Below are 5,713 nucleotides of genomic sequence, written 5' to 3' on the forward strand. Positions count from 1 at the left end.
GGCTATGAAATTCCTTGTAGCAGTCCTGCACCCCTTATACTACGGTGCATCTTCTCCTGGCTGCAAGAGCATATAAGCGCTGCAGACAATCGCGTATTACTACAGGTGCTACTAATTGTCCGGAGCAGTCACAAATTGATTTGACTGAAAGAGAGCATAGAGAGATTTGCAAACATACGAGGGGAATCCTGACGGTCTGCACATTGCACGCCGTCACAATTTGGCATTAGATATAGAACGACTGCAGAAATTTCTTTTAAACCCAGAAAACCCATTTAGGGAAACTTAGAAGTGTTTGTGGTGCTCCATAGTGTGTCTAGTTGTATCTATCGTGACAAGTACAGTTATGTTCCTATGGGCGAGTCTGTGAATGAATGTTGGTTACATAGAGTGAGAAGTAGAGTTACATGGACAAGGTAATATAAAAAAGGCAATAAAGAAGCCCAACCAATGAGAAGGTGTAGAAGAGTAGTAAGGAATTTATAGTGTTTGATGAATATACATGCACCGTAAAACTCTATGTATGTATGTCATTAACCCAGTGTGCAGGACAAAGTTTTGCAGCAAGCTCCATGCTTTTAGCTTCCAATGGACGTCTGGGGATCTGTATGCTGTTTTGAGATCTGGATCAATTTGGGGGTCTTGTCTTGACTGACTCCTCCCATGGATGTTCTACTTATGTGGTGAATTGTGACCATTGTTTGTGAAATTACAATCCTTAGCGCGCTCTAATTATGTTGTAGTCATAGGGCAGCACGGTGGCTCAGTGGTCGGCACTGCAGCCTAGTTCAAATCCCACCAAGGACAACATCTGTAAGGAGTTTGTATGTTCTCCCCGTGTTTGCGTAGGTTTTCTCCGGGTTCTCCGGTTTCCTCCCACACTCTAAAAAAAAACCAAACAAACAAACTGATAGGGAATTTAGATTGTAAGCCCCATCGGGGACATTGATGATAATGTCTGCAAACTGTAAAGTGCTGCGGAATATGTTAGCGCTGTATAAAAAAAAAAAGAACAAAGAAGATAAAGATTGTCTGATAACATGGCGATATTAAGGGCGTTACGCCACACTTGAAGCCAATGAACCTACGAGAAGAGTCCCTTGTAGAAAGAAACACTAATTTGACTGCATATTGGAGCACTTCCGAATATCCTCATCTGGCAGGTCTGAGCGCCCACCTATTGGCTATATGGAATTGAAGAATGCGCACTGGCATGACAAACTGAGTTTTTGTGGCAGGTCACGTCAAACTAAGATCATAAACCAAAATACACTAAACCTTGAATCTTCTAATAAACTTTTTTATTGAAAATCAACTAAAAAAACTGTTTCAATATATTAGAGAAAACATCCAGTGTGGGGAAACCCATTTCCTACCCCCGTTTTAATCGAAAACATAACAACTGACTCAGTCCACTTGTTGTCAATGACCCCACAGCAATGATAGAATTAGACAGTGACCTCTTAGTAACTGGATACCTCAGATTCATTCTGTATTATTCAAACACCTGCAAAGCAAACTAAATTAAAATCCCAGAGTGTAGACTCGCCTAAATAGAGGTAGAAGATTGTGTACCCCTTATGTACTCCAATGCCCGTTTAGCACAAGCTTCATCAGGGGAATCATTTTTTTTTGGTTATTTCTAAAATAACCATAAAATAATAAACCCTGCAGCAGGTGGGATGTCTACTATACTAAATAATGATCGGTCTGTTGTTGCCAGCCTAATTATTGTTTAATACACTATGCTGTATTTTCTTGAGGTAGATCCAATCCAGTCTTGTAAGACAAATATGTGTTAGTAGTTGCCAACTAACACACTTGTCTTGAATGGTGTTGGTTCTGATGTCTTTTTAAGCAGGAAATATATTCTACAATTGGTTTAACGAGGATCTCGCACAAAGTTTTTACATCTGAGAGCAGCATAAAGTAGGGGCAAGAACTCCTATTCCAACTTCTTGCTGCAGTTTTCAAAAAGCACCACTTTATCTTTTGAAACTCAGCTAGTCCTCTCAGTGATGAGAACCTGCTATACTTAATATTTATGAGCTCTGCCTTTCCCTCAACCCCCACTGATTGGCAACTTTCTGCCGCAGATAAAACTGGCTGTGGCCGGGTGGTAGAGGCCTTCCTGGGTGGCCTTGCCGGGCAATCACCAGTGACTTTGCCTGGCCCGAAGCGGGAAAGAAGATCTGGCACTCCGGAAGAAAAGGTAAGGGGTGCGACCCTGATCCCGGCAGCGGAAAGTCCAACGGCTAGGCCCGAGTTATCCCCACCGCTGTACACACCCGACCAGGGTTTTGGGTCCCTCGGTGAGATGTCACCGTACACTGTGGGTACCCCTGCCTCAAGTCCCACTGCAACTCCTGCGTCAGACGACACCCTGGTGGGCCCCTTACCGACCCCGCCAACTCTAAGGCCCAGAGGAACAGGCTGTCGACTACACTGGGATGGGACGGATGGCAGCCTGGACCAGATGACAGCTCTGCTAGTTCCAACCAGTGGGCCCTGGGTTAACTATATCGAACCCATGGTGATTGAAGAGGGACCCGCAGGGGCAGACATGATAGCGCTCCAAGGAGAAATCCCCATTATAACCTGGTGGGAGCACTGTAGACGGTGGAAGGAGCAGGAGAGGCAGCAATCCCTGGCCCGTCAGGCAGCATAAGAAGAAGTAGAGGGTTAAATAATTGTTGCTGAGAGTTTAAAATGACTGCTAAAATTTGAGTTAATTTATTTAAAAAGACACTGAGGCCATGGACAGTGAATGGTCCACAAACTTTCCATTATAAATAGTTGGCACCTCTTGGTGGGTGCTTCCTACTGGTTTTACATATAACCCATGAAGATACTGTTTACTGTTTGCAGTAAAAAAGTTTTTGTCTTAAAGTAACTGAGAAGAAAAACCTGTTTGGCCTAGCCAAAGGAGCGGTCCGGAAAGGAGACGACTTAAGCCTTGCAGCACGCCCAATGCCTACGTTGGGGGATTAGAACGGGTCCCCCGCATCATTGCTATTGTTGGTGAGAGAGAGCTCACAATTTGCTGAATGAAACTGTTACTAATGCGCTGTTGAAGTACTTGAATGTTTGCACCTTTAGGGTATGTGTACACATTGCGAATTTGGCTGCGGATTTTTCCGCACCGAATCCGCATCTCTTGGCAGAAAACGCAGGCCAAAATGGTTGTGGATTTAACGCGGAATTGATGCGGATTTCTTGCAGATTACTTGTGGATTTGTTGCTGATTGTCTTGCGTTTTTTGATGTGCGGATTTGCCTTACTCAATGTTTAGTCAATGGGTGCAGAAACGCTGCAGTTCCGCACAAAGAATTGACATGCTGCGGAAAATAGACCGCTGCGTTTCTGCTTGGAATTTTCCGCAGCATGTGCACAGCGTTTTTTGTTTTCCATAGGTTTACATGGTACTATTCACCGCATGAAAAAATGCTGTGGATCCGCAGGGCCAAATCCGCTGCGGATCCGCAGCCAAATCCACAAAGTGTGCACATACCCTTAAATGTTGCCCTACCTCGGTTTAGAAGGTGTTGACTTTGTTGCACTTTACTAAAAGTGATAGAATTTGATATTGCTGAAGAAGTTTACCCGTAAGGGAATTGAATCGTATTTTATAGTTAATATATACTATATATTATATACTGTATCCTCACCCATCCCTCGTAGATTGTGAGCCATCGCGGGCAGGGTCCACTCTCCTCCTGTACCAGTTATGACTTGTATTCTTCAAGATTATTGTACTTGTTTTTATTATGTATACCCCCTCCTCACATGTAAAGCGCCATGGAATAAATGGCGCTATAATAATAAATAATTATATATTTGGTAAAGTTAATATTATTGCACTTTATTATATAGTTATGTAACGTTTAAAGCAAAATAACCTCCCATAAAGGGAAGCAAAAGTTAAATAACCTGTTGTAATGCATATTTCAAAAATGTTTTGCAATGTATCTAGCCTGTTATTGTTGTTTTTGTTTTCCCAGTCCGGGAGTACTGGATTTAACAGGGGGAGTGTAACACTCCAGGTAACCGGTTGTTACAGTGGCATTACTTTCCTCAAGGGGAGAGCGATGCCATGCTTGGAAGTGAGGAAGGATCCCTTTAACAGGTAACCATTCCATGCAACACTGTTCTGACTCCAGGCCAGATGGGGGAGCTCGAGACCCGGATTCAGGGGAACTTCCCTATATATTCTGGGAGGAGGAGGAGTTTGTGAGAGGAGAGCGAGATAGAGGAGTCAGACAGAGAGAGTCTGAGAGAGGACAGCTGGGGCCGTGTAGATGAGTGGTTCTGCAGCTCCTGGAAGGAGAAAGAACAGAGCAGTCTGTAGGAGACTGAAAGGGGAAGAGAAGTACAGGAGAAGTAAAGAGCTGGAGGGAAGCTGCGACTTAGCTTCCTCCATGCTGAAGCGCAGAAGACCGCGCTTGTGGGGGTAAGTCTATGCCCTATGGCAGAAACTGGCGGATAGGAGATTGAGTGGTCGCCTGTCCACCATCAACGCCCGAAGGCACAGTAACACATAGAGCCCGGAGTCATCTGAGAGACACATGTAAAAAGGCTTGTTACCTGCCATGCGAGTAGTGTCCTACCAATAAGGGGGACAGAGAGAAAGTGAGAACCTTGTGTGAGGCCTAAGGCAGCAAGGGGACTACCACACAGTGCAGTGAGGAAGGCTTCCAACCCCACCTTGCTAGGGGGATTCCTGAATGGTTTCCAAGCCGGCTGGACCACACCAGCACCTGTGATCTGTACCTTGGGTTGTGGCTACCTTACACCAGTAAAAAGGTAAAGAGACTGCAACCTTGTGTCCTCTAGTTCTTTCTGGCATTACACCATCTTTATCCACTACACTGGGAGCCCTGGGGGACCCAGCTTCATCTGTGGGAAGCTTTACCATCCCTGCTGCCATAACATCACCCTAGTGGACCCCTTTAAGCAGCGTCGGTTATCCCTGACCGAATACCACAGGTGGCATCACAAGCAAACTTTATTCTTTATTTAATAACCCCCTTTTACTTGGACACCCAGGGCCACGGACCGGGTCGCTGCCACCATGACCACCCCTTTAATGACGACCGGACCCAGTACCGAGTACCCCTAGGCCCTGGTGGGCGCACATCTGAGAGCAGCATAGTATAGGGGCAGGGACAAGATGTGTCAATTACTGGACTGCTTGTTGCAGTGTTTTATCTGCTGCAGATCTAGCAGTTCTCTGAATGCTGAGCTCTGTATAACCCCACCCACACCACTGATTGGTAGTTTTCTGTGTACCCTGTGTATAATCAGAAAGTTGCCAATCAGGGGTGGGGGTGAGATTAATCAGAGCTCATTACTATGGAGGCCTACATGGCAGCAGGTTTATTAGTCCTGTAGTGATAATCTCCTTCTGATAAAACTGTGATATTTTTTTTCCAAACTACAGCAAGCAGCAGAGTAAGTGACACATTACTGGAATTAGGGTATCTGCCAGTAGATTATGCTGCTCTCAGTTTAGATGGCAAATACATGGCAACAGATTCCCTTTTATTCAGCTGTCTCATATATACAAAATTGCCCAGTTTTTCTGAATATCTAAGAATATATCAATGGTCCTTTAAACCTAAAAGATTAGCAATGTATTAGTGGTGCTGTGGCCACAGCAATAAGTGTGTGAATATGTGTGTACTGACTGATATGTCACCTAGACAATCAGGGT

The sequence above is a fragment of the Ranitomeya variabilis genome, chromosome 1, assembly GCF_051348905.1.
Source record: "Ranitomeya variabilis isolate aRanVar5 chromosome 1, aRanVar5.hap1, whole genome shotgun sequence".
Classification (NCBI taxonomy): domain Eukaryota; kingdom Metazoa; phylum Chordata; class Amphibia; order Anura; family Dendrobatidae; genus Ranitomeya; species Ranitomeya variabilis.